The sequence below is a fragment of the Narcine bancroftii genome, chromosome 12 (assembly GCF_036971445.1).
Source record: "Narcine bancroftii isolate sNarBan1 chromosome 12, sNarBan1.hap1, whole genome shotgun sequence".
Lineage (NCBI taxonomy): Eukaryota > Metazoa > Chordata > Chondrichthyes > Torpediniformes > Narcinidae > Narcine > Narcine bancroftii.
The window spans coordinates 25,948,932-25,969,763 of NC_091480.1; positions in this window are offsets into that span (position 1 = coordinate 25,948,932).

Here is a 20,832-nt window from a genome sequence, read left to right on the forward strand (position 1 = left end):
CCCCCCCTTACTCCCTTCCTTCCCTTCTCTTTTCCCTCTTTAGTTCTTTACATATACATTGTTTTTACATCTTTAGATATACTTTATCGCTGTTCTTCATTCTTGTTACATCTCTTCATCTCTTCTCCTGTTCTGCAAACGTTCTGCAAATTCTTGCACTTTCTCTGTATCGCTCCCCGGGTATAAATATTTTAAGCATGGCTGGATGTCTTAACATGAATTTGTAACCTTTTTTTCCATAAAATTGATTTTGCTGTATTAAACTCCTTCCTCCTCTTTAAGAGTTCAAAACTTAGTCTGATAAAAAAATATTATTTGACCCTTGTATTCCAATGGTTTATTATCTTCTCTAACTTTATTCCTTGCCCGTTCCAGTGTATTTTCTCTTGTCATATATCTCAAAAATTTTAATAAGATGGATCTTGGTTTTTGATGTGCCTGTGGTTTTGGAGCTAATGCTCTGTGAGCCCTTTCTATTTCCATTTCTTCCTGCATTTCTGTCGATCCCAGGACCTTCAGGATCCATCCTTTTATAAATTCCTTCATGTCTGTGCCTTCTTCTCCCTCCTTCAGGCCCACTGTTTTTATGTTGTTTCGCCTACTATAATTTTCCAACATATCAATTTTCTAAGATAACAACTCTTGTATCTCTTTAATTTTTTTGTCACTTTCTTCCAATTTTTCTCGTCACTTACTTCCATTTCTCCAGCCGTTTCCCGCTCTTCCACATTCTCTACTCTTTTCCCTATTTCTGTCATTACCAGTTCTAACCTTCGCATTTTATCTTCTGTTCTTTTCATTTTCCTTTTAATTGCATTAATCTCTAATGACAACCATTCTTTTAGTGATCTCATTTGTTCTTCAAAAGAGACTTTATCTATATTCTGTTCCTCAGTTTTACTTTTATTTCTCTTTGTCCATCAGTTTTACCTTCTATTTCTCTGTGAAGATCTTGGTCTTCTTCTTCCTCTTCTTCTGTCTCTGTATCTGTGTTTGTGTCTTCTTCTCTTCTTTGTGTCTGTGTCTCTTCTGTTTTTCCTGATGAGCTGCTTGTATCTCTTTGTCAGGCCTCTTCTTGCTGGACCTCTTGTTGCTGGTCCTCCCCGCCTGGGCTGCTCGTCTGTTGTGCTTCCTGACATTGATCTTCTTGTCGGTCATCCCTCCATCTATCTCCCTCGTCTGTTTCATCGCTCCCTCTTCTGCTGCCTTCCTCGTCCTCCAGCTGAGTGCCCTGGTGTCGGGCGTCCCTCTGCTGTTCACTCTGCTGTTCGCTCTGTGACAGCCTGCTCCTCTGCTGAGCCCCCCTCCCGCCAGTGTCCTCTTTCTCCTTTGATTGCGCACTTTTGTTTGGCTCCGAGAGCCATTTTTGTAGTCCACCGGCTGGTGGGTCATGCCTCCGCAGGGCAGGCACTGACCTCAAGGGTTGGGCGCTCCTCGCCACCACAGCGTCCTGTTCCTTCGTATAGGTAAGGCCTTCTTCTTTCAAGGGAGAGTTGTTTTTAATTTCTCCTTCTTGGAAGCCATCTTTCTCTTCTCTGTATCTTTATCTTCTATTTCTTATATTTTATTTTTGTTAATGCTTTGCTTTTTCCTAACTTTTTTCCTATTTTCCTGGAGAGGGCTGGTTTCCCTGAACGGCACTACTCCATCACATGACTCCTCCCGGTGCACAAAATTATTGAGAACCCCCTCCACCCTGCACACTGCATCTTTCAGCTGCTCCCATCAGGAAGAGATACAGGAGTATCAGAGCCACCACCACCAAGCTGAGGAACAACTTCTTCCCACGAGCAGTGAGAACGCTGAACAACCAAAGGAACTCTCATATTCATGAAGCTACATTTATTTATTTGTATATATAAATACATTGTCTGTTTTGGCATGTTTTGCACCAAGGACTGGAGAATGCTGTTTCATTGGGTGGTGCTTGTGCAATCAGATGACAATAAACTTGAAAATGTGAGTTGTTTTCTTCATATCTATCATATCTGGCCCAGAAATTCTGATATCAACTCTAGATTCTTCACTTCCACCTGACATGGATCAGTTAATTCAACATAAAACGCGGATTGAATCTGAGATCTTCTGCTCTGGATAACTAAATCTTACAGCATGCATTGATTTTATCCCAAGTAATCTGAGGCGCTTTAGTCAGATTTCCAATCAACTTCTGTACAAAGGGTTGCCTTGCACCAGACTGATACCAGAATAGGTAAGACTTCAACTCATCCTGCTCCTAATAAATGTGTTTCTAAGTTGTTGCTGACGACATAAAATTAAGATTTAGGCCAGCAAATGAATGAAATTAGAAAATCAAAAGTAACATTTGGTGATTTCATAAAGACATTAAAAAAAGGATGATCAAATGTTCAAATATTACAAACAAGGCATTTATTTAAAAAAAACTTGCAGTGTGAAGATTAATGCTTAGTGTTTCTTGCATTAATATGACCAAAGAAACTCACCAACATAGCTTTCTCATGGAATTTACTGATTTAATTACAAGCAGATTGAGTCACTGAAAACCAAGTCTGTGTGCATACAGACCCTGACAGTTGTTTCTTCAGCAAGATTTTTGATGTTTCTCTGACTTTATTTTAAATTGGAGAATAAAATTAAAATATCTGCTTCAAAGCAGAAAATGTATGTCGCAGGGTTAGTTATGGGCAATATTAGCATCCTTCTGCAGAGGGAATGAATGTAATCCTGTGAAAACTAATCCCCTGCCATTTAGTTTTTAAATTGCTTTGGTTGTGGTCTGAGAGCACGTGATAATGACGTGTGACATAAAGATAACAAAGCAGACATGATCAGGGGTATATGAAGAAAGGAAAAAAATCATTAATTCTTTCATAAAAAGAGGAGAGTTAGATCTCAGTTCTGGCTTTCATTCAAGCCAAAAAGAATCTCCCAACCACAATCCTTGATTAAAGCCCTAGGATCTTCCTTGCAACTAACTTTAAACTCCCACCCAGCAAGATGGAACATTTAAATTTGACTGGCAAATTTTGTTCCACCTACATTTCCACTGGCGAAGGGAAGAAAGGGCTTAGTTCCAAGATTGCTAAACCTTTGCATTGAGCTTGTCTTGCTTTATTATTTAGGAGTCGTTGACGGGTTCTATTGTGAATATCCTGCGGGCTTGTTGACCAAAAGCACCCAAGCGGCCTAAGTTGTGGGAATTCTACAACACTAATCATGGTGCTTCCTATAAAACCAGTAAATCCACAATCCTGTTGAAACAGAAAATCAAAGATTGTGAGATCAAAGAGCAAATTCTTTCACTGCAAGCAATTTCAAGCCATGTGCTGTGATTTTTTGGGTGAACAGTCAAGGTTTCTGGGACGAACAAGATAGATTATAGATGAGGAAGTCCATATCAACTTGGACTTGGAACACTTATAATAAAAATAAAAGGTACATCAGTGCTCAGATTTGGACTTCTGCCAAAACTTCAACGAAAGCTTCAATGTGGCACGTTTTACCAAGACTCTACAGAGAGGAAAGAGTCAAATTTAGGGATGGAAATTTGGTGCTGGTGGCCTGAGGACCTGAAGGCCTGGTTGCTAATAATGAAGTAATTAAAACTGAGAAGGTCCAGAACATTATTAAAAATACTCACACCTTCAGGTTCAGGTATCATTGCTACCTGTCAACTATCAGACTCCTGAACAACAGACTCATTCAGAGACTCATTTAAGGATTCATACTTTCCTCATATTTTTATTACTAAATATTTATACTTCTGAAATTGCAGTCAGTTTTTTTTACATTTCTTTATTTTCCTTACACTTCTTTCTTCTTTGTGTGCAAATGACAGTGGCTGATAATTGGAAATTCTCCCTGGCCTGCAGGAAGGAGAATCTCAGGATTGTATATGATGTCATGTATGTACTTGAACAATAAATTTGAACTTTGAATTTTGAGACTGTCAATATTTTAGACTATAACCCAGAGTCCTGATGAAAGGATTCAGCCCAAAATGTTGTCATTCTATTGGCTTCCAGCATTTTGCAGAACAGATCCAACACATCACCTCCAGCACCAATGTGTTGTGAACCATCAGCCACAGAAGACTTGTATTCCACCCCAACATATAACATTACAGATTGCCTTTTACATCACTAATCCATGAGGCTTGAATCAATAGTAGTTAAATGCATACCTAAAAATAAGTTCAAAAGCAGGATTGAACCACGTAAAAATCATATCTAAAAATTTTCAGGACTCCCTTGTTATTTTCCATCTTTTCGGTTCTGCTATGTTGATGTAAGTGTTATTTTCAACTGAGGAATAACTTTTTTTTAAAATTGGGGTAAACTTTTTCATCGACGAGTAGCACTGCAACGGTTGGTATAGTAGTTGTTTAAAATGGCAGAAACATCTAGTGCTGAAGCTAAGAATTGCAATGTACCTACAATGCAATTTATTGTTAGAGACAATGTTCTAAAAAAAAGTGGGCAATAGGCTACAGTTGGCCCGAGGGCTGTAGTTTACCGGTGTCACACACGCACACCCATACACCAGATTAATGAGACCAACTGACAGTAATGTCTTACTGTGCATGGAGCCAAGACCTGCACAATAAAGCAGACTGAGTGGGCATACTTAAAGGCCTTTCATTCCCAAATTGTATCACTGAACCGTTTTCAGAGGAATTAACAGGGAAGCAGATTCTGGGAGGAAAAGACCGAATAGGCTGAGAAGACTATAGAATGGAAAGAGGATTGAGGATATGCAGAATGAAGATCAGAGGAGGAAATATTTGAGGAAGTTGAGATAATCAGGTGGTAGAGGGTGGATTGGTGATTTGAAGAGAATTGATGGTTATACTGGCCAGGGTGAAAATTTGGAGGACAAACCTAATATGATTCTATTTTATCATTATCCTGAAACAGAGTTTCACTCCAAAATGTTAAGTCAATTTTCCTCTATGCCTGAACCTTTAAGTTCTCCCAGCAGTTTTTCAGTTTTTTCTTTGCTCTGAAATTTACAGTCTCTCTGTGATTAACACTTCTTCACTTTTGGCCCTCAAATTCTTCAAAGACACCCTCCTCCCCTGGTACACATAGCAAGATTCTCAATTCCCAATTGTTTCCAATAATGGACTATTATTTTATACAATATTACTCTCCCCTCAATTGACTCAAAGTAGTTTGTTGTCAGTTTCTCTGTGTGCTCAAATGATGTGTAACTTTTTAAACATTCCTTTTTATATGTACAATCGTAGAATTGTTCTTAATTGATCAAGGTAGCATTAGATTCAAAAATATGTCAAGTACTGTCTGTTGAAAGCACTCAAGCCATCAACATGTCATAATTTTGTAAAAATAAGACAATTTAAGTGTAGTTTGGTGGCTCTGTTATTAAAATAATTAGCAAATTCCATTTACTCAACACCACCAGTGACATCCCTGGGCAGAATTCTATCATCGCATTTTCAGGTGTTGCAACATTACATATCAATAAGTGAACACTTGCCTCAACTACCTAACCCATCAAATTCTCAGCCTTCGCCAGCCCACCTCCAAGATCTCTGTGCTCCTCGAATTCCTGATATCATTTGCCCACCTTCGGTATCTCAGCTTTGGCCCAAACTTTGGAATTATCTCCCTTATTAGTCTTGCACCTCCTACCTTACTCTTCATCTTTAAGACAGTCCTCAAAACTCACCTCTTTGACCAAGCCTTTGAATATTTCCTGCATCAAAATATGCTTATTGCTTTTCTAAAACATCTTGTAAAATTGCTCTGTGATAGGGAGTTGTATGGTGTGGTTGAGGTTATAGCTGTGTTGAATGAACATTTAGTTTCAGAATTCTGGGTCAAAATTGCATCATCAAATTTTATTATCCCCTGGAATGTAATATTACGTTCCTTATTATTGAACAATTGTTTATAGCAGCCTAGGTTCCCAAATTCTCAACCTGAACCAATTCACCCCAATTTCAAATTTCTTAATCAAGTCTGATTTTGGTTTCAAAATTTGAAATGTAACAAATGGGCAGTTTTTCAGATTTCGAATGCATCTTTCTTTGCTATCTTTTTCTGTGGGCACAATAACTGACAGAAAATGACAGGAAGACTAACGAAGGGCAACATTAGCCAAAATGTAAACTTGCATATTCTGCTGCTATGGTAACGAGATCTAACTGCTGAGCAGCAGAAGCATTCAGTTACAATTCTGGAGGCTGACGTAAATAGAGGATGGCAGGCCTGCAGGAATCGCATCCCCAAATGAAATAACTGTTGCAGATACATTGATTTTGATTAGTTTTCAGGCATCCGTCTTATGAGTTCAGTGTCTGAAAATGGGATAACTCCAACCAGGTGGACCTCTGACTCAAAGACCAATGGAGGTTCAAAAGCTCAGAGAAGACTGTAATAACAACAACCTGAGACCCATAGACATATGGATGGTTAGGTAAAAATCCAAGTTACATGCAGACTAATCACATTTTTAATTCAATCACAAAGGGACCCATTACAAGTGATGCCATCAATCACTGACGTCTCTAATTTTATTGAAACTGAGGAAGAAATAAAGAAACAGATTGGTGAGCCTTTCACAACACTGAGGACGGGAAATTTTCTTCCCTGAAGGACATATTTGAACTGACTCTGTTTTTAAAACAATTGGTTAGCTTATAGTCACCATCTTGATATTAGTTTTTCGGTTACAATTTATACAGAATAATTTAAATTTAAAATTTCTAGCTATCTTTTTGGGCTTTAAATACACAGATATGAGCCCAGTACTTCAAAGTTCAGATTTATTGTCTGAGTACATATATAGTATCACATACAATCCTGTGATTCTTTTTCCTGTGGGCTGGATAGAATTTCTATTTGTCAGTAGTTTTAAAAAAAAAACTGTACTCAAGAAAAGATAATGTATACAAAAGAGAGAAATGTAAATGAAGTGTAAAAAAAACCTGATTGTGCAGGACAGAAAAAAAAATTCAATAATAAAAAATAAGTAATCCTTAAATGAGTCTCTGATTGTGTCTGTTGTTTAAGAGGCTGATGGGGAGGGTTAGCAACTGTTCCTGAACCAAGTGGTATGTGTCCTGTGGCACGAACATCTCTTTTCCTGATGGAATTGGCGAGAACAGAGCATGGTGTGAATTCTTGATGATTGCTGCTGGTCTCCAACGGCAGTTTTCCATGTTCTACTGAATCACTATGTTGCCATATCCGTTTAGCCAGTTATATTCAAAGCAAAAAATTGCATTAAGAGTTCCAGAAAATTCTATAACCCATCATGTTGAATTTCAGTTCAGCAAGAAAATCTGCTGATGCTGGGGTCAAATTCCATCTCAGCAGCCTCCAACCAGACAGCATTAACAACAGCTCATCCAATTTCTATAAACCTTATTCCCACCCCCCGGTCTTTCTCTTTCCTTATCAGTCTCCTTTCCTCAAGCTTCCCATTCTCTTCCTTCTCCTCTCAGAGAGATCCCCTTCTTCACCCTCTTCCCTCTCACCCATCACTTCACAAATTCTTTCTCTTCTACCCTCCTAACTGTATCCATCTACAGTACTATCTCTCAGATGTTGACATGTCCTTCTCTCCTTCCCCCTTCGCCTTTCTTCCTCTCCCCCTCGCCTTCTCTTCTTGCCCTCACCTTTTTACTACTTGGTTTGCCTGATTCCTGACAAAGGGTTCAGCCCCGAAGCATTGGATTCCCTTTCCTTCCCATAGAGCTGCATGGCCCACAGAGTTTCTCCAGCACATTTGTGTATTATATGTTGAATTCCAGGTATGCTCTCCTCTCTTAGCTAATGTATAAGTTGAAGAGGAATGAGATGGAACACATGGAGAAAATGACTGATCAGTAAATTAACCTGAATTAGCAACCAGCTCAACGAAGAGGCTTGTGGTCAAGAGAACTGAAACATGAGCAACAACACATCATATTCCTCCAAGACATCCTTAATGGCATGAATGTTATTATTTTAAAATCATTTCAGGTAATCCCCACCTCCATCTGGTTCCACTGTTTTCATCCCTTATTTACTGAAGGCTAGAAGTCTTTTCAGAACATTGAAGGAGTGAGGGGGAGAGGAATACATTGGGAGCTTTACTACAATTAGCTGGTTTAATAGATTTAAAGGAAGATACAGCTTGCACAACATACAAGTCTCAAGTGAAACAGCAAGTGCTGATGCAGGAGCCACCAAAAGATAATTGAAATTCTAGATGAATTAATCCATGATAATGGTTATCAACCATATTTTCAATGTGGACGAAATGGAACTTTTTTGGAAGAGGATGGTGGAACGAATGTATATCCATGAAGAAGCTTGCACGATGCCGAGATTTAAACTTTTTAAGGATTGAGTGACTTTGTTACTGGGAGGTAATGTTGCTGGATCCATGGGCATTCAAAAACGTTAACAAGCACAAACTGTCTGTCCACAGATCCAAACCCAAAGTCTGGATGACTAGGGCCTTGTTTGAAGACTGGTTTGCTAAATGCTTAATTCAAAATGTTCAGCAACATTGTTTAGAAAACAGTTTCACTTTCACAATTCTATTAATCTTAGATAACGCGCCTGGACATCCCCCTGATTTGTTGGACCTTAATCCCAATGTTTCTTCCACCAAACATAACTTCTATCATTCAGTCTATGGACCAAGGGGCAACTGTGGCCTTTAAAACTCATTACCTTCGTCCAACATTTGCGCAGACCATAGCAGATACATCATTTTGTGATTTTTGGTAAGATTACAGCAAGACTGATTGGAAAGGAATCAGGTGTGGATGTCCTGCAACAAAAGGAATCTCTCTCTGAAAACCAGCAAGAACCCTCCTGAGTGGTAACCATTTGCCTGTTAAGCATCAAAGACTGGTGAACTTTTGTTAATGCTAACTTCTGTGCACAGTCCAAGAATTGCCTGCAACTCGTGAGAATGGACTGTGATCCAAAGAACTTTTCTAATCTTAAATACACATTACACACACCTGTGGTTAGTGTTAGGGGTGGGGCGGGGGGGTTAATTAGTTTAGGTAGGTTAAGTAATAAGTTAAAGTTTAATTCTGTTTTCTTGTTCAAATATAATTAAAAACTACTTTTGTTAAAGTCACCCTGTGTTGTGGTGAATATCTAATGCTGCTGGTTTTGGGGGTCCTCTGGACCCCGTAACAATACAGTATGTTGGGAATCATCATCAAAGGTTAATTTGCTGAAAATGTTTTTGAAAAATTGCTTTGTGACCTGGTTTGGACATGCGCAGTAGAATGAACCTTGTGACCTTGTTAAGACATGCACAGCGTGAATCAGACTTAGGACCAATCAGAGTTATGACCGATCCTTCAGTCTCAATTACAGTTGTAAGTCAAGGACAACCTGTACTTCATATTACCTCTTTCCACTTTAGCTTTGATAAAGGTTCCAACTCAAAACATGGGCCAATTTTACCCATGGTTGCTGCGTAACCTGTTGAGTTCCTTCAGTGGCTCATTTTTGTGCGGGAGTGGATTCCTCAGTTCTTGGATATTTCCCTTGAAATACTGGTGGAAGTGAAAACCAAGAGAACTCTTACAAACTTCAAGACACAACAAATATCCGAATGGAGAGACATGAGAGGAGATTTTCAGAAAGACAAATGCCACCCATGATGGCCTTTAGACTTTCAGTGAAATATAATAGTAATCTCATACATATGATCCAGCTATGTTTCTTTCTTTTCTTTCTTTCTTTGGCTTGGCTTCGCAGACGAAGATTTATGGAGGGGTAATGTCCACGTCAGCTGCAGGCTCGTTTGTGGCTGACAAGTCCGATGCAGGACAGGCAGACACGGTTGCAGCGGTTGCAGGGGAAAATTGGTGGGTTGGGGTTGGGTGTTGGGTTTTTCCTCCTTTGTCTTTTGTCAGTGAGGTGGGCTCTGCGGTCTTCTTCAAAGGAGGTTTCTGACCGCCGAATTGTGAGGCGCCAAGATGCACGGTTTGAGGCGAGATCAGCCCACTGGCGGTGGTCAATCTGGCAGGCACCAAGAGATTTCTTTAGGCAGTCCTTGTACCTCTTCTTTGGTGCACCTCTGTCTCGGTGGCCAGTGGAGAGCTCGCCATAGAACACGATCTTGGGAAGGCGATGGTCCTCCATTCTGAGAAGACGTGACCTACCCAGCGCAGTTGGATCTTCAGCAGCGTGGATTCGATGCTGTCAGCCTTTGCCATCTCAAGTACTTCGATGTTGGAGATGAAGTCACTCCAATTAATGTTGAGGATGGAGCGGAGACAACGCTGGTGGAAGCGTTCTAGGAGCCGTAGGTGATGCCGGTAGAGGACCCATGATTTGGAGCCAAACAGGAGCGTGAGTATGACAACGGCACTGTACACACTGATCTTTGTGAGGTTTTTCAGTTGGTTGTTTTTCCAGACTCTTTTGTGTAGTCTTCCAAAGGCACTATTTGCCTTGGCGAGTCTGTTGTCTATCTCGTTGTCGATCCTTGCATCCGATGAAATGGTGCAGCCGAGATAGGTAAACTGGTTGACCGTTTTGAGTTCTGTGTGCCTGATGGAGATGTGGGGGGGCTGGTAGTCATGGTGGGGAGCTGGCTGATGGAGGACCTCAGTTTTCTTCAGGCTGACTTTCAGGCCAAACATTTTGGCAGTTTCCGCAAAACAGGACGTCAAGCGCTGAAGAGCTGGCTCTGAATGGGCAACTAAAGCGGCATCATCTCAAAGAGTAGTTCACAGACAAGTTGCTCTTGTGTCTTGGTGTGAGCTTGCAGGCGCCTCAGATTGAAGAGACTGCCATCCATGCGGTACCAGATGTAGACATCATCTTCATTATTGAGGTCTTTCATGGCTTGTTTCAGCATCATGCTGAAGAAGATTGAAAAGAGGGTTGGTACGAGAACGCAGCCTTGCTTCACACCATTGTTAATGGAGAAGGGTTCAGAGAGCTCATTGCTGTATCTGACCCGACCTTGTTGGTGTTCGTGCAGTTGGATAACCATGTTGAGGAACTTTGGGGGGCATCCGAGGCGCTCTAGTATTTGCCAAAGCCCTTTCCTACTAATGGTGTCGAAGGCTTTGGTGAGGTCAACAAAGGTGATGTAGAGTCCTTTCTTTTGTTCTCTGCACTTTTCTTGGAGCTGTCTATGTACCAGCTAAAGAAAGACTATATTCATACAGTGCTCCATATATTGGTAGTTGTAGTTATTGAACAATAAACTCCCATCGATTACCTCTCATTAAAATCCTAGATCTCCCTATTCAATAGCACAGAGTACCTCAATCACATGGACTGCAGTTAATCAGGCAATTCACCCTTTTCAAGGCCATTAGGAATATGAAAATAATAATTGAATACATATTCAGTTTTAAAAGGTACAAAATAAGCTAATTAAATAAAGGATCTCCATCAACATGGTCGCACACTCCTCGCTGCTACCTTCAGGCAGAAGCTATGGAAACTCAAAGTTTGGTACTTCTAGATTCAAGAAATTTATTTTCTAATAGTCATCAGGGTCTTGAAATGCCACACATACTACCTTAACCAGAACATGACTCCAGGACCACCAAAGATCTATCTGCACGACTGTAACATCACATTTTTTTTCCCACTAACTGGAACTGTCCTTTAGCATTTTTTATCTTTTTTCCTCTCACGTCATAATTTAATTTACACTCATTGTTTGTTTGGGTATTTTCTGACCAGTATCGCTGCAGCACCAAGAATTTCAGTGCTTATATACATACAATAAACTCTCATTCATTTTCAGCTCTGCATAAAATGACTAACCTCTCAACATTTCAATCAATCTTCATGGAAATATTCCGCAATAAACTCAACTTACTTCACAATTATACAGTAGTTCTCACTGAATATGATCGAAGTAAGTTGGAATGAAATGTAATTGCATAATGCTTTACAATATCATCCACACTTTTAATGCACACACCAACTAATATATAGCTTGAGTCATGTATGTGAAGTCTGGATAATAGGAAGCAGGCCATGCATCTGAACACTTTAAAAGGATCATCAATTAATTGCATATTTGTTGGGGATGGAGAAAAATCAATTGTTGAACATTACACATAATTACTATGAATTTACTGTGATAAAGTTAACAGGCATTTTTTAAGAGCACAAGTCCTTGCACAAACTGTGTTTGCAAGAACCAAATAATAATGCTGGAATAAACTGGTATCTCCCCTGAGCACAGTGTGCATTTTCATTTAATATAAACCACATTGTTTAACGTGACATCTTAAATATTTGGCGAGCTTAATGAACAACCATGTTACGTACAGACACATAAAAGGTTGTTGAGTCAATCAATTTAGTAATAACATAAATGGACATTTATCACCACACATTTTCTAGTTTCTAGTCAATAATTGTCATCAAGGCAGCTTTGAAACTCCCCTGTGGGTGTGTAAATGTCCTCATGCAAATATTGAAACCTATCCCAAATTATATAAAGTACACAGAGAAAAATAATGATTACACAAAGAGAAAATATTGTTAGGGTATAATTACAAGAGCATTGTGCAAATAAGTCTACAAATACAAAGTAAAACAGAGCCACACATTCTCAAGGTATCATCCTTGTGCCAGACAGCTGGAATGCTGATGACCTTTGAGTTCTATGCACTATAGATCTTTTTTTGAAATACTGTCAAACTCCATAGAACTGACAATGGGAAAGCTGAACAGCAAACTGCAGAGATAAAACACCGCAAGTAGTTAGCAAGGAAAACACAAAAATATTTATGGAGCTGCGTGCAATTAATTTGTTCCTGTAAATAATGATTGGCTGTCTCCTCATCACAATGCTGTCTAAATTTCTCAACTATTAGAATTTCCAAAGACCTCTTCTGTGGTGACTTCAACAACAACAATTTGGATTTACATGGGCTCTGAATATTGTATAAATATCCTACTGTGATTTTAGGTGTCTTTTCTTTCTTTGGCTTGGCTTCGCGGACGAAGATTTATGGAGGGGGTAAAAAGTCCACGTCAGCTGCAGGCTCGTTTGTGGCTGACAAGTCCGATGCGGGACAGGCAGACACGATTGCAGCGGTTGCAAGGGAAAATTGGTTGGTTGGGGTTGGGTGTTGGGTTTTTCCTCCTTTGCCTTTTGTCAGTGAGGTGGGCTCTGCGGTCTTCTTCAAAGGAGGTTGCTGCCCGCCAAACTGAGAGGCGCCAAGATGCACGGTTTGAGGCGTTATCAGCCCACTGGCAGTGGTCAATGTGGCAGGCACCAAGAGATTTCTTTAGGCAGTCCTTGTACCTTTTCTTTGGTGCACCTCTGTCACGGTGGCCAGTGGAGAGCTCGCCATATAACACGATCTTGGGAAGGCGATGGTCCTCCATTCTGGAGACGTGACCCATCCAGCGCAGCTGGATCTTCAGCAGCGTGGACTCGATGCTGTCGACCTCTGCCATCTCGAGTACTTCGACGTTAGGGGTGTAAGCGCTCCAATGGATGTTGAGGATGGAGCGGAGACAACGCTGGTGGAAGCGTTCTAGGAGCCGTAGGTGATGCCGGTAGAGGACCCATGATTCGGAGCCGAACAGGAGTGTGGGTATGACAACGGCTCTGTATACGCTTATCTTTGTGAGGTTTTTCAGTTGGTTGTTTTTCCAGACTCTTTTGTGTAGTCTTCCAAAGGCGCTATTTGCCTTGGCGAGTCTGTTGTCTATCTCATTGTCGATCCTTGCATCTGATGAAATGGTGCAGCCGAGATAGGTAAACTGGTTGACCGTTTTGAGTTTTGTGTGCCCGATGGAGATGTGGGGATTTTAGGTGTACTATCAATTAAATGTTACCCTTTTGTCACATATGCAGAGTTGCCAGATTTGGCACCAGATTAAAAAAAAAATTAAATTAAAAAAAGTTGTAAAAAAAATCAACAGAACCAAAAAGAGCCTAAAAAACCTAAAACTGCTGAAAAGAAATGGCAATGGCACTTTATGCTGCCAACCAATTCAAGAACACGCCAAATTTCTGTTACTTGGCACCAAAGGCGTTAAATCTGGCAACCCTGCACATATGGAGATTCAAGATTAGATAGAATAAAGCATGGTCAAAGGGTGGAGGTGGGGGTGGGGGTGGGGGAGGGAGATTAAGAATCACTGCTAAACGAGGAGAAAAAGGCAGTGAAACCTTTCAGAAAGAATTTTGGAGTTTGAGGTCTGGCAGCCTGGGCTGGTTTGCACGGGAAGGGAGAATTCATGCAACACCGAAGAAAATTAACATCAGTAATAATTAGGTGAGGCTTTGGTTATATATGAAGACTGAATTTTGAGACTGAGATGACAGAAAATTCTTTGTTTTGGGTTAAATTTAAAGCAGCAAACAAACAATTAAAAAAAATGTAGACATACAGCATGCTAAGAAGCCCTTTTGGCCCATTTTCATCCAATTAACCTACACTCCTAGTACATTTAGAAAAGTGGGAGGAAACCCACACAGACACAGGGAGAATATACAAACTCCTCGCAGACAGCATGGGGTTTAAAGCTCAGTCCCAATCACTGACGCTATAACAGCATGCCACCCATGAACACAGAAGTTCTACCTTCATGAGAACGAATTGACCAGCTATTTGTTTCGTCCACAGAATGTAACAAACATTGGCAATGTTCTGACTTTTAATCCTTATTTTTCTTCAAGAGTTGTTTTGAACCTTCATCCAGTGGTAAATATTTATATATCACATCAAAACTATTTGGAGACATAGCTAACTATTTTCTCATCAGTTAAGTACTTTCACATTCACAAGGGAAAAAGGAAAAAAACTTTCAACTGTTATTCATGGAAAAGTGGCCACTTTAGTGCACATATAAAAACAATATTTTTTTGTTTGGAATCACATACATATAGGGCCCAGTAACTCTTTTGAAAATATATCTTTGAATGTTAGGATTTTCAGTCAAAATAGTTGCTTCCATTCATTTTCTCTAGATTTATTCAATTTAATGCAAAGATTAACAATGTGCATTGCAATACCAGAGTTAATAATTCCCACAACTACCATCCCATCGATTATTTATTAATTTGCCTTTCCATGTAGAAAAAGGGCAAGTTTCTAATTAAAAGGTGCTTTTACATTTGCATCCCACCAACCCGGGCTAGGAATGGGGGTTTGGCTTTTCACACTTGACCATTCCTAACTGGGACACTGAACACTTTCACACTTTCAAGGAACCATTCCTGGTGTTAAGACTGTTCTACCTTCTACTGGTGATGTCATGACTCATTGAGCAATGGTAGACCTGCCCTAAATCCTGATCAATGTATTATGACCTTATATTTGAACAAAATTAAAGCTTAATTATGTTATAATTAGGCATGATCATGTACAGCACAGTATGAGCCCTTCAGCCCCTGTTGTTGCGCTGACCTATATAAACCTTTATAAGAGACCATGAGAACGTGCTCACAATAAATAGCAATAGCAGACAATTTTTAAACAGCGTGGGAAAGTTGGTAATGTTACAGTGTACAATTTATAAAAATCATGGGAAAGTTGGTAGTGCTATCACACACAATATAGAAATACCATGGGGAAAAAGCAATGGCAGACCTGCCCTCCCAGAATTCCATGTGGTAGAGAAACGACTGTATGCATGGCTGCAAGCAGAGAGCATTCATGGAAGTGTTTCTCTGGCATATGGCATTCTGGGAAGTCAAATCCACTATCACTTTTTCCCCCACAGTCTTTATAAATTGTGTGCTATAGCACTACTGACTTTCCCATGCTGTTTAAAAATTGTCTGCTATTGTTATTTATTGCTATTTATTTCCTCTCTCTCCTGCTGCGACTTTCCCACAGCAAAGTTTATACCTTCATTTTAATCTTTTCTTCCTTCATGTTCCAGCAGTCATGCAAAAACTTGGGTCATTTCAATCCCACAATGCGATTGCCCATTCTACACTTGTCTGATTGCAATGGCGGCGTCTGTAGACGCCATGGATTGTACTAGGGGTCAAGGCCATTATCTGATGCCAGCATTGAGACAATTTTCCTTTCACACTAGACAATTTAAAGACCAATTAGCTGTTCATTCCTGGGACCATTTGCCATAAAAGGGGCAACAAATAGAAAGGATACAAAACAGGCACGTGTGCCAACACCTCTAAAGATTCACTTAGTCGCTGTCAGGCACTAATCAGTAGAGGGTGCTGTATGATCTAAATATGCACATTAGCACTACAATGTAAAAATGGAATGTCTCATGTTATAATACATTAAAGATATCATATTCATAAGTACACACTCTATAATCCAATGAATCTACTTATATGGGTGATAAATTAACCCAGTAATTTGAGGTATTAAATCTCTCCCTATCTCTCATATTAGGAAAAGTTATATTTAACAAATAGAAACCCCACAAAAAATTGTCACATCACTTATCATTCAGACAACCGGAGGTGGGGGTGGGGGGGGGGGGGGGGTGGATGGAGGAATTTTTGGTGAAGGATCTTCAACTTGAACTTTTAACTCTGTTTCCCTTTCACAGATGTCGCTCATGAGCTGAGTGATTCCAGCCTTTTATAATTTCAGTTTTCCAGCTTTATCAGTTATTTTATTTTTCAAAAGAAAAAGGTCTTCTTGTTTCAGAGGTTTTGACTGGGAAATTGACTGAAGCTCTTAACAGTGGTGTGATAGTTAAAAAAAAACTTTCCAAGAGAAAATGGGAATAAACTTTGAACTATTATTCTACCACATCAAGGCTGCATCAACGGCCTAAAGCATTCCTTGTTCTCACTCCTTGAACCCTTTCCATGAAAATTTTGCCTCAGAAAGATGCATTCAGATCTAATTTCAAGCATATCCAACATTCTCACTTTCCACACATTCACCAATTTGTCCGTCTTAATTTCGTAATGGAACTAGTTTGATTCAATTATCTTGTAATTTGTTCACGTTTCCTTCTTACATGACACTCATTTGAAATATTAGGTTTCTTTGTATGATCAGGCAAACAGGCAGAGTCTTTTGTTTGCTCGTGTAATTAATTATTTATTGGGGTGTATTAATATATATCTTGACGATGAAAAATGTGTAAGCTGCTATCTACATCCTCCATAGCTGATAATTCTGAAAACCCATTGTTACTGTTTTGTAAGAACCACCCTATCTCTGATATTCTATTCAAACATTAAATTATTCAATGGATAAATAGCTTGCCAAACAATAGATTGCACCACACCCAGGCATTCAACCTTAGACTTGTGAGAGCTTTGCAACTAAGGCAGCAAAGTTCAGACTAAAAAAAACAATTTAAATGTACAAGGCTGTGTCATATTCGGGTGGAAATTGGCAATGCTCATAGGTGTGAATATATTGGATTCAGAAAACAACCCCAGATGAGTCCCCAAACAGTAGTTCAAACTTTATATATTCAGAACATATTTCAGGTAGTTTTCAGTTTGTCTCGAAAGCCAGAGAGTCACAGGAGACTACAGATGCTGGAATCTGGAGCAACGAACAATCTGCTGGAAGAACCTAGTGAAATGAGCAGACATCAGTGGGATTCGTGTTCGCAATTACCATGATTGCAGCTTTAACATTTGCTCAGGCAATGTTTGCTATTATAATAATTGTGTGTTGTGTTTCTCCAAGATCATAATTTTTGATCACTGATCAGTGGAAATAAGGACAAAAAAAAATCAATGTTTTAACAATGTCTGGTAGGAGGGTGGGAGACAAAGCAATAATATGACAGATAGGAGCACTAAAGCTAATATAGATGTTAAAGTGAGCAAGTTCAGGAGAGAGGAGGACAGGCAAGGGAAAGTGAGCACGCTTTGATAGAGTAAACTGCATTCGTTTTAATACCAGAAGCCCAATAGGTCAGGCAGATAAACTCATGGCATGGATCGATGTTAGAGACGTAACAAAAACATATCAAAGAGAGGAGCAAGACAGGCAGATCAATGTTCCAATGAACATATTTGACAGAGAGAGAGAAAAAAGAGGAGAGGGAATTGTGTAATGTAGTAGGGAAAAACATCCGAGCAATATTTAGAGAGGAAACTTACTGGACAATGTTCAAATAATAAATTGGGGCAGGCTAATTTTGAACGCATTGAACAGAAACTTACAAATATTGATTGGAGAAGCTCTTTGCTTTGGAGGCAGCATGTTCCTGATGAGTGAAGGGCAAGGATAGCAGGTTAAGTAAATCATGATTGATGAGGGACATTGAGGCTCTAGCTAGATAAAAGAGGCAGCTCGGATCAACCAAATCCCTTGAGAAACAATGAAAGAACAAATTCAGGAGGGAAATAAGATAGTCAAAATGAGGACATAAGATAGCTCTGTCAGATAATGTTAAGGAGAATCCTAAAAGATTCCACAGGTATATTAAGAGGCAAAGCTAACCTTTGGGACAAGATTCTTAAACTGGTGAATACATCTTCAACATGTGCCCAACATTCATTAATCCAATTCAAAGTGGTGCATTGTGTTCACATGTCCAAGGATAAGAAGATGGCTTGTATCTTTTCTAATATAACCCTACTTATGACAGATGCAAATCTTTTTTTCCAATATTTTTATTGGTTTTATCAAATAAATATTCCATAGGTACATAACAATAATCTCAAAAAGGAATACAAATCATACTGAGACCTTTGTTACATTAAAAAGATATAAAGAAAAACACCTTAAATTCATTTTGTGTATTTACTTAAATTTTATGTTATGTATATGTTATTATTTTTCCTTAATTTATTAATATTTTGTATATGGATTGTTATGTTGAACAATGAAAATATTTTGCATAAAAGAGAAAAAAAACAAAACACTATACTAATTATTTAATTCAATCCCTTCTCTTTGGAGGCCTCTGGCTAACATAAACAGTCAAAAAAAAGGAAGGTTGGGTTCAAAAACCAAAAACTAGTTAATCTTACAAATTTTGAAAATAAATAAGAAAAGAACCTCATAAAGAAACAAAGTTAAGATTCGTATCAGTAGTGGACCATCTAATTTTTTCCAAAGTCAGAAATGCCATCATATCGGTCAACCATTGATTATGAGTTGGAGGGACAGCATCTTTACATCTCATTAAAATTGCCCTTCTTGCAATAAGGGAGGTGAGGAAAACTAAAAGGGATTATGAAGCAGTCAGAATGAAAGCAGATGGCCAACTTATTCCAAAAACAGCAATAAAAGAATTTGGAATCAAATTTATATTAAGAACTAAAGACAAGGTATAAAATACCCCTTCCCAAAAATTGGAAAGAAAATAACCAAAATATATGATACAGTATACCTTTTTTAGTTGTACACTTATCATATTTTAGAATAGAATTTAGCCAATTGGACTTTGGAATAGTGGGCTCGGTGTACTACCTTAAATTGTAATAATGAATATCTAGCACAAAGAGACAATGAATTAAATTCTTTAATTTTGAAGTTCCCTGAAATCCTCGAACCTAAAATGATAGGGATGATTTATATTTTTCAACCTAATTATAAAGGAGTGGTATCTGGCCTTTATGAATTACTTCTAAATTCTAGGGATAGTTCCCTGGACAGAATTAAAAAAGCTATGGGAACAAGATTTTCAACAGCCATTTTCTGAAGCTACATAGAATTCCATTCTGAAACAACAGATGCAAATCTGATATTGCTACATATGCTTTGGTCTTGTCCATCCTTGGAAATCTATTGGAAAGACATTTTTAATATCTTTTCAACTGAATTTTAGGTGGTGGAGGTACAACCCAAACCAATAACTGCTCTTTTTGGGGTGGTTGAACCTGACATAGGCAGTTTTTCTGTACCTGCGTAATGGATTGTGGGCTTCTCTGCATTGTCGGCTAGAAGGGCCATCTTAGTCAAATAGACTTTAGACTAGGGGCCTCCAACGTGGTCAATATCAACCCCTGGGGTTCGATGAGACTTTCAAAGGGGTCAAAAAGTGTCAGGGAGATCGGGGGTGGGGGGGGGGAGACAATTGAACTTTTGGGGTCGAAGGAGTTATAGAGCCCAAGGTCCCACCTCCTGCCAGCAGCCTGAGTTCCCTGATCCTGTCAGCAGCCTGGGTTCCCTGCTCCTGCTGGGACCCCGAGGCGATTTCCTTGATGTGTCCCGCATCGGACTTGTCAGCCACAAACGAGCCTGCAGCTGACATGGACATTTACCCCCTCCATAAATCTTTGTCCGCGAAGCCAAGCCAAAGATATTGTAATCACTTGCTTGGTTAATTTTACATATTTGTTACTTGGCAATAGTGGTGATGTAACAAAGTTTGGGTTGTTGCTGGGAGGCTCAAACACCATGCATATGGTATACAGTTTCTCTCACTAATGCATATGGAAATTGCACATCTACTTAATGATTATTTATTTTTGTACCTGCCTGGGGGTCTATGAGGGATCAAGGATTCCATGAAGGGGGTCAATGGTCTAAAACGTTTGGGGACCCCTGCTCTAGATCTCCAACAATGTTTCAGTGATTCTCTCATATTATGTCCTGTTTAAGTTTATAAAAAAATTAGATATCGTATTTGATTCATCGGTGAAATTTGAAGATACATGGCAGCCTTTTATGTCTTATTTTCATTTGATGTAAATGTTTTTAATGTGATATAGTCCAGATGAAAGATAGTCTTATATATATAAAATTTTAGATGTCTTTTCTGTTTTTATCCAGTGCAGTTGAAGGGGGGAACTGTGTTTATACTGTTTGAAATTTAATCTTGATATATATACATATATGATATTGTATTTTTCAGTTTAGTTCCCTTTTTTTCATTGTACTATAATTATTATAAAAACCAATAAAAAGATTGAAAAACAAAGCGGTAAAGCTGAGAATGGATTCCCTCAAGGATCAATGAAGAT